This window comes from Pteropus alecto, unplaced genomic scaffold (assembly GCF_000325575.1).
Source record: "Pteropus alecto unplaced genomic scaffold, ASM32557v1 scaffold7, whole genome shotgun sequence".
NCBI lineage: Eukaryota > Metazoa > Chordata > Mammalia > Chiroptera > Pteropodidae > Pteropus > Pteropus alecto.
In genome coordinates, this window is record NW_006494614.1 from 51768920 (window position 1) to 51778932 (window position 10013).

Sequence of the window (10013 nt, forward strand, 5' to 3'; positions counted from 1 at the left end):
CATTATCTGGTGCCTAGAACAGGGCTCAGTAAATATTTCTTGCAACAAGTTGAGCTCCTGGATTCATTCTACTGCTCTTTCATTCTACTGCTCTTTCATTAGAGTGGAAAAACCCATTCAAAATAATTGCAATAGATCTTTTCTAAGTGTTTTTTACAGTATTGATCCATTTAAGCATGGAAATCTCTAATGCTGTTGAGCACAAAGGATCTTTCTTGGGTCTGAATCCAATGACCTGAATCCATTTCTTCCTCCCCTTCCTAAACACTGATTTCTTTCATGATTGATCATCCTCTGCCTAGACAAAAACAAAAAATCCCAGCTGTTTTTCCGGCATCCAGTTTTTCCAGGTTAATTCCATGAGATCATATCATGTCATGTTCCTATTTAAAAATTATAATTGGCTCTTCCACTGTTTACAAGTAAAATCTAATCCTCTTAACATCACAAAAAAAGATTTCTCAGACCTCTGCTTTTGCTACTCTAGTTACCTTTGCTACGATGTTTATCTTCAACTTGTCTTTCTGTGAACTACTTATACTTTAAGGCTTAGATTATATGTCCTGATTCTGTACAAATTTCCTTAACTTTCTTCTCAAAGGTAGAATTTATATCTCCCTTCATTGTTTTCCCATGGAATTTTTAAAACATTTTCTTTCTTTAAATTTTGAACTCTGTGATTTGTCTTTGTGTTTCTCTAAGCTCTTGGAACATATAGATAACCAATTTATGTTTATTGAATGAATGAATGTTTACAAGTTTGAAATAAAGCAACATGGTCACCAAAAATGAAAGCTAAGAATAATGTAAATCTCCCTCATCCCCCTCCAGCAATATGCACCAAGACCTAGAAACACTTCAATGTTACAGTGGTTTTTACTACTGCATGGTGATCCATTTAAAATTGCATTTTTAAAAAGCCTACGCATTATTCTCTTTTCATATTCTGGGTGAGAATAAACCATAAAACAGATTTTTCAGATCTGTTATTACACTGACACTGAAGCTAAACAACACATAAAAAATGCTGGTTGGAAACCTTAGAGATTTTGTAGTTATTTTATGTTTTAATTTTCAATCCTTTATGCACCCAAGTTGATTTCTAATAAATTTGTGGATACTTCTGCTGCTGTCTGTATTAGTAAGCACTATTGAATATTTTAAGCTAGTATATAAACTACTAATAGTGAACCAACACAGAGAATATAAATATGATCAAGGCTCTAGTATTTTTCTTTCTCCAAGATTGTTTCACCCTTTCTAAGATATCCAGCATTGGTATAGGTAGAAGAAATGACTCAATGTCCAAAATTTCCAACACCATTTCTTTGTTCAAAATTTAATGAGAAAGTATATTTTCTTTATATTCTTAGTTGCTGCCTTTAATAATCCCTGCTTTTATCTTTCTTCAAACCTATAGATAACTGAACTAGCTCCTATCCTGCCACTGCCCTTGGTGACAACATCCTTCAGCTTGTGGTCAGTAGGCACTCATTGGCATTCAGACCAGTTGCATCAATGAAATAAAATTACTGTTAAAATCACTTACAAAGTACCAGCAATCGAATTAAGGGTACAGAATGACAATATAAAAGGAAAGCCAGCACAAAGACTGAAGCCTTAATAGAGAGAAACAGCAGAGATCACGTTGTTACCAAACAAGTAGAAGGACAAAGAAAAAGCATGAATTCCATCTTCACCTTTTCCTTTAATACTCCTCAAAGAAATTCTCACAGAACAATGTCATTTGCCCCAGTAATCTTTTCTAACTGATCTCATTCAATCACATGACAGTTTTTCCGGACGGTTCTGCAGAAACTTTTACTGAAGTCAGTCACCTTCACTCTACTCCCAAGATGCTCTCAAGAAGGTTCAAACCACCTCTTCCTTCTGAATGGGAGTGCTAGGGACTGAATTCTGCACACACACCCATTCATATATTGAAGTTCTAACACCCAGTATTCCAGAATGTGTTTGGAAAAAGGATCTTTAAAGGGGTAATTAATGTTTAATGAGGTCATTGGGTGGAACCTAACCCAATTTACCTGACATCCTTATTAGGAGAAGAGATTAAGACACAAACACCCACACAAGAATGACCACATGAAGACAGAGGGATAAAATGGCTATCTCTAAGCCAAGAAGAGGAGCCTTAGAGTAAGCCTGATCTTGGACTTCTAGCCTTCAGAACTGTGAGAACATAAGCCATTTAGTCTGTGGTACTTATTATAGTAGCCTTAGCATACCAATATAGAAATAACTAGATGTTTATTAATAAAACACCTTTTGAAAATTATCATTGAAGTGGGTTTTGACTAATTTAATCTAGTTCCTTCTTGGTACCATTGGCATATTTCATAACTCCTATCCCTTTTCAAAAATTTCAAAAAAGTGTTGCTGATAAGCTTTTGGGTGCAATATAAGAACAAAAACAAGTTCTTCAATCAGCAAATTTAAGTACTGGCTTTCATCAGAGAAAGTACAAAGCAAAGGAATAAGTTCTTCCTGCCAGGGTTAAAATCTAGAAGAGGAAAAAAGCAGCAATATATTGTAAGGTTAAAATTATGATATGGTTTCCCCTCCTATTTTTAAGAATTTGCAATGTGGTAGACAACAGAAGAGAAGTGAGAACATAGACTACTAAATTCTACACAAACAATAACCTCTCAAATTCTTTATTGTATAGTAGAAACAGAGTTCTTTAGAAAATGCCTAAAGACCTAGTTTTAAAATGAGATATAAAGGGAAAAAAAGAAAGAATTAAAAAAAATTAAAGAAGGAAGAAATGGGGGGGGGAGGGGGAGAGAGGGAGAGAGAGAGAGGGAGAGAGAGAGAGAGAGAGAGAGAGAGAGAGAGAGAGAGAGAGATTATGGCTTCATATTGCATGCAAGAAAATTATAAAATTAGCAGGGAATTCAAAAGATTCACAATATCCCCAGGGCACCTTCCCTTAACGTCATTTTGATATGAGTCCCTGAATGAAATAAATTTTCTATCAGTTTTCATTTGTTGAAATACTTATTATTCAATAACAAAGTACTGTTTACATGGCCTCTCCTCAGTTCAGCTTTAATGAATATATCAGAAAATGACTTATCTCATCATCTCCTTTTCCACAGTACTTTGGATATAACTATACTAGAATCTACTAAACTACATTACAATTTCTGTTTTACATGCCTTTCTCTTCCATTAGACAGCAAGCCTAAGGGTATGACTTTAAGTCTGAAATAATAATTCAGCAAATAAATGTCTAGAATGACAAGTAAGGAATACAGAAAGCAGATATCTTTAGAGCTCAGGCAAAAGGGAAAGATAATTTTTTTAAAACTTCATGATGGAAGTGTATTTGTGCTAAATTTTGAAATAATATAGACTGAGTGACACTTCGGAGCATTCATTCTTTCAACAAATATTCAATGGGGACCTACTATGTTGGTTAAACATGATTATTTGGAAATAAAGTTATTAAAGGCTGATAAGAAAATTTTTAAAAATGGAAAGGAAAATAATAGGAGGAAAATACATAAAAATGAATGTGAAGGGAAATTTTATTATCATCATTGCCTTCAGTAAATACTGCTTTATTGTTCATGTTATGCTTCCAAAACTGGCAAGTATTAAATCGATAGCAAACCTTACACTTCAGTAAAGTCAGTGGAAGTTGTACAACTCTGAGGTCTAAACTGTTATATTTATGATCCTTAAGATTTTTTTTTTAAACTGAAGATATTCATGGACACATTAAAATTTTATGATATGTGCACATTAATCCATAAATGTTTCATAGCTTATTAGGAAGCATGATTATAATGAACCTTGACTTAATAAATTTTCTAGGGGAATGTCATTTTATCATTGTTCTTGCTTTTACATTGAGTATTATGTTATATTAAAAATAAAGAAAATGCTAGATTAAGTGCAGATTATTAAATGTGTGCTTTTTTGAAAAGAATGTTACATCTTCAAAGCATATACCTAAACTGAACCTTACATAATCCATCTCAAGTAAACACTATTATCTCAATTTTATAGTTGGAAAAACTAAGAAGTTCAGTGACTTTCACAAATTCATAGAAGACATCAGCATTACACCTATCAGGATATAGTGACCTTGCCATCCATTCAATGACCTTAAAGTCATTCATCTTTGATCCTCCACATCTATAAAATTAGTGGCTTATCCTAATATATAGTCAGCAAAAATCACTAAAATCTTCCTAAAGCTGATACTATGGTTTATTTATGCACTTAAGTTATATATGTCCAACTTTTTATTATATTTTTAAGTGTCTAAATTTATGGTGAGTTATAGTATTTTATCTTTTCAATTAAAATTAAGTCTTAATCTCAGAGCTCTGAAGTAAGAAACATTAAGACTAGTGTGGCCTTTTCCTTTTATCTGGAACTGCCATATTCCAGTAATTTGCCAAAATGTCCAGCACAATGGGAAAGAGGAGAGGCACCTGCCGTATGTTCTCTGGGCCTTTTAGAAAACATAGAGTTGTTTCTTTGGCCATATACGTGAGAATCTATAAGAAAGGCGATATTCTAGACATCAAAGGAATGGGTACTATTCCAAAAGAAATGCTCCACAAATGTTACCACGGCAAAACTGGAAGAGTCTACAATGTTACACAGCATGCAGTTGGCATTGTTGTAAACAAACAAGTTAAGGTCAAGATTCTTGCCAAGAGAATGAATGTATGCATTAAGGTACATATTGAGCATATTAAGCACTCTAAGAGCCGAGACAGCTTCCTGGAACGTGAAAAATGATCAAAAAAAGAAGGAAGCCAAAGAGAAAGGTATTTGGGTTCAACTGAAGCACCAGCCTGCTCTACCCAGAGAAGTATACTTTGTGAGAACCAATGGAAAGGAGCCTGAGCTGCTGGAGCCCATTCTCTATGAATTTATGGCATGATAAATGTGTGTGGAGGGGGCGGGGGAAAGACCTCTAATTGAGTAGGTGTTTCTTCTCTCAAAGAAATATTTAAAGAAAACTTTAAAAAAAAACTGAGAATAATGAGAATGGCAAAAATATACTTTTCGAAATAATATAAAAAGTATATTCTCTATATGTGTATATGTAATTATATACGTATATACATACACAATGATATTTGGGGGCTCTTCTGGTAGTAAATATGTGTGTGTGTGTGTGTGTGCGTGTGTGTGTGTGTAGGCCCTTTATAAGAAACAAAAACAATAGCTATCAGTGTGTTTTTATTTCATTTTTCATTAGTTATTACTTAGAGTAAAAACATTTTCTTGCATCTATATAAAACATTATAGTTCAAAAATTGCTGTCACATATCTGTTTTTCTTGACCTTAACATCTTGATTCCAGTTAAATAGAAAATGCCTTTTTGTCTTACAGTGATTTATAGCTAGACAAAGCCCAGTGAGTATAAATAAATATAACAGTATCTAAATACATCTATTTCAAATGACCTTTCTTTCATTAATCTTGGCTGCCTTAGACTAATGCAGAAAATTAGAATTAATGTGGAAATTATTTTTCTAGAAATTATGTTCACCTCCCATATTATGTCTTTCTACTTTTGTCAATACAATTGCTGTTCAAAATTGTAAAATGTATATACTTCTTGCTTTTTATAGCGAATGTAGAGTCTTTGGCATGGAACGCAAAGTGTAGATCATAGAATGCTATCCTGAAACAGGAAAAAAGAAAGCTTGGTATAAGAGGCCCTTAAATAATTCTTGAGAGGTCAACAGAAATGAGACATCAAGACATATTGTAACAGTAGTAAATAGATGCTTACTAAGTTCAGGTAAAGGTTACAATTTAACTAATTAGGGAAAAAGAGATGTCAGACTGTAAATCAGGGGTGGCTCTCTGGTGCCTCTTTGGCCTTTCAAGGAGACTCATCCTAGGTGAGATCATAAGCTAGAGTTACCAGAGCAGAATCAAGTTGGGTCAAGTTAGAGGGGCACTAACTCTCCTCATTCTGGGACATTTCAAACCTTGTCAATCCAAAAGGCCACATCAAAGACATCTTAACCATTGAGCCTATGTTTTAACTGCCATGTCCCTTAAATCTAAAGCAAAAGTTCTAGCCAAATCATTAAGCCAAATGATTTCCAACCCAAGGATTGTAGATACTTTACATTCTTCCTAAAGCTCATCTCAATTTTCAGATGCCTTTCTAGTACTGATAATCCAGGCCGAGATTAGGTAATAGTAAACAACAACAACAACAACAACAAAAAACCCAAACTATAATAAAGATAACAATATAGTAACAAAGAATGACAGCAATAACCCTTATATGGTGTTTATGACATGCCAGCTATTTTTCCAAGTTGTGTGTGTGTATGCGTGTGTATTCTTCCCAGCTACTCTATGTGATAGGTTTTCAGGTACTCCATTTTATAGGTAAGGTAATTTAGGAATAGAAGGATTAAGCATGCTCAATGTGGCACAGCTAATCAAGTAATGCACACAACATGGAGCAGAGATTTAAACTCATAATTCGGGCCATTTGCTTTCAGCATATTTGCCTCTCTATATTAGCACAAATAATTCTTATTCTTTCATTTAGTATTCAATAACTTTTAAATACGTCAGGCGCTGTTCTAGATTCCATAAAATATCAGGTATTGCCAGGTTCTATAGGAGATACAAAGATAATTTCTGACTTCAAAGATTTATAGTCTAAATGCCAGGCTTCTATCACAAACTACTTTTAACTGAAATATGATCATGGGTTAGACAATATAATTAAGTGACTTAATGATTATTTGGATAAATGGTTAATCAATTCAAAAGAAACATATCTTTTGTGGTCACAATGATCATAAGGAAAAAAAACTTAATGGGCCTAAATGTGAAGGGATATACCAGAACAATAGCTGAACATTAGTTCATTTTTCCCCTTTCCTCACATATACAAAAAATTTACCAATTGTTCATTAAGATTAATAAATTCATTAAAAAAAAGAGACTCTAATGTACAGTGTATAATACTCTCCTTGACTGTAAAATTTAAATTAACAATTTAGTTCAAGAAAAATTGTGTATGTAAGTATAAAACATTCATACATTCAAAAATATTTAACTGAGCATCACTGTATGTTTAGCTGGGGTTATAGCACATCTCTGCATGAGGAGTTTCCAATCAAGATGTGGGATTTAGATGATAAACAAACATACAAAAATAAGTAAAACATGTAGTATGAGAGATATTGATAACTGCTTTGGAGAAAAAAATAAAGTAGAAAAGATAAAAAGGAGTGTGTGTAGGTTGGGATGACAATTTTAAATAGGAAAGTCTGGGCTTATAAAAGAATATATATTCATTACTGAAATTTTAGAGAATAATAAAATTAATTTATTTATAATCTTACCAACAAGGTGACTATCATATGCATTTTAATATTATTTTTTCTGACTTTCTAAGTATAAATAGGAAGACGTTTTGTCTTTTACTTTTATAAAAATGAAATATTTTATAAATTATGTTTTCATTCTGATAGTATATTATAAATACCTTTCTGTCATAAGCATATTCTTCTTAAACAGTGATTCTTTAAGAACAATAAATAAACAGAATTTATCAGAATAACTTAGAGCCACATTTCTAGGAACTGTCATTAATAAGTAAGACCTTGGTGTACAACTTTGGAAGGAAAGTATATTTTGAAAAAAAGTCTCACCAGTACATTCTAATATCCATCATATCCCCAAATGTTTCATTCCCATTAGAAAATGCCTATTCTATAATAGGTTTAGTTATTTCTTTGAATATATGGATATACGATAATCATTCTTCTATTATTGTACATTAACTTCCCCCACCAAGTTTTCATTATATGAACACTGTTAACATCTTTGAAACTATATTTTACAAATATTTATAATAATTAGTATTCTTAGTATGGAAATTAGAAAATAGTTGTGAAGAATTCTGTGTGTCTGATACATACTTTCCAATGTGTTCCTCCATTAATAGTTCTTTCAGTTTTGGTTTTGTTTTGTTTTTATGCCTCTCACACCCCAGTATCAGTTCTATTTTTAAACCTTTTGAATTAAATATTTATTAAAAATCGTCTTGGCATCTAATATTATTTGACTATTAGAAATATTTTTCAAATTTAGTGACCCTCTGTATTTCTTTTTAAAATGATTTACTTGCACGTACGCTTTAGAAGTATTTGTCTTAGTGTGTTAGCATTTTAAATATTTTAGATATTTTTATATTAAAGACAACAATCCTCTGTCATATATGTTATCAAAAAGATTTTCTTAAGAAAAAAATATAACTCTTTTCATGATATCTTTGGGTAATCATGTAAGCTAAATCTATCCGAAATCTCTGCATTAAAAAAAAAGAAAAAAGAAAAAAATCTTAGTTTTTTGTAAAAGGCTTTGCTAAAATTCAGATAAATGAAACTCAACATGATGATGGAATGTGTCATTAGATAATATTAGTTCATTTATTCTCCTCATTTTAAAAACTAATAAAAAGTAAAAACCATATTAAAACTAAAATTATTTGATATTATTACAGATTCAGATTTTCTCACTTTTTTTTTATATTGCAAGGCATTCTACAGTTTGAAAAATTCTTATCATAAATTCTTTTCTGACATTTCTTAAACCGCAAGTACGTCTTTTGGGCTGAACTTTATTTCTCTGGCTTGCCAATATATTCCCCAAAGTCCTCACTTAGTAAAGTAAAAAATAATATCAACAGTTGCCCATTTTAAATAGAGAAAGCATAAAGGCTTTCTTATCATTTTCTCTGACCCAAGAACTCTGTATGCTATATATTAGACATTCATTCATTCATTCAGCAGATATTTATTAAACACTATAGGGCATACACTTCCCTTGTTTTTAAATGGGGCTAACACAGGCTTGCTGTGAAAAGTATACAATTTAGTATAAAATGAAGACAGTGAATCATTTAAGATGGGATGCTTGGCTTTTGGTAGGCTTCATCACCAATTAACTGAATCTCTCCTGCATTTTGGCTTAGAAGTTCACAATATATTTTCCTGGTCAGAATTACAAATGAGCTTTCTAAAACGCATTTAGAAAAAAACTGAATACCATGCTATTGCATGCCAAGATTCAACAGTATTCTAATTCACAAAAATGAATAGAAACATGCAAACGTGCTATAAAAATACTTATGTTTTAAAGTAAAATGAAAAAAATAAAATAAAATTGGGTACACCTGAAACTTATATAACATTACAACTATAATTTAAAAAGATATTTTAAAAAATGGAATTGATCTCTAAGTATCTTGGTTCTCTCCAAGCTATTACAAATTGCACAAAACAAGGTTTTGTTTTTATTTTTATTTTTTGAGGAGATCTTTCTGTTCCTCACAAAATACAAACCCATCATTATGTATTGAAACCAAAGTTGCCTTTAGCTACATGAGATGTTCATTAATTGTTGAAATTTAGTATTTAGTTTTGTCTTGCTAAGGATTTAATAATTTTAGAAAAGCCATCCTTAGTTTAAGCAAATAATAGAGTCTTGCCCAAGATTCTGTGGTCAAGCAAGACCATTAAAACTAAATAGCATTAGCCTAAAGGTGGAAAGTACCTGATTGTACATACATAATAGGCCTTTCATATTCAAAGGTGACTCTAGGAATAGATAGAGCCATCTCTACGGGTGTTAGGCTGGGGTCAATGCTGCAGTTAGTGCCTCATCTCTTCTCAATGTTCTCAGTCTTCTTAGAGATGGCACAAACTACATAATCCAGTGGCTTCAGCATAGAGCCATGTTATAGGATCATAGCTGGACCTCGGTAGTGCTCTCTGATACCTTAAATCTCCTCTGGTAATTTTCATTTACCATTCTATCATTCTCAAAGCCTTAGCTTCTACAAATCTTTTCATTTTTCACAAGCCCTAACTCCAACCCTTTCTTGCTCATATAACAGATTACTTTGATTTTTCTCTCAGGAAACAGAATTTATTTAACATTTATTGAGATATAATATATACAAGGCACTGCCAAGATATTG

General features: G+C 32.2%; 1 pseudogene; it reads left to right on the top strand.

The window, feature by feature from the left end:
* Window positions 1-4434: 4434 nt before the first annotated feature.
* Window positions 4435-4924, top strand: LOC107196759 (annotated as a pseudogene).
* Window positions 4925-10013: the final 5089 nt, after the last annotated feature.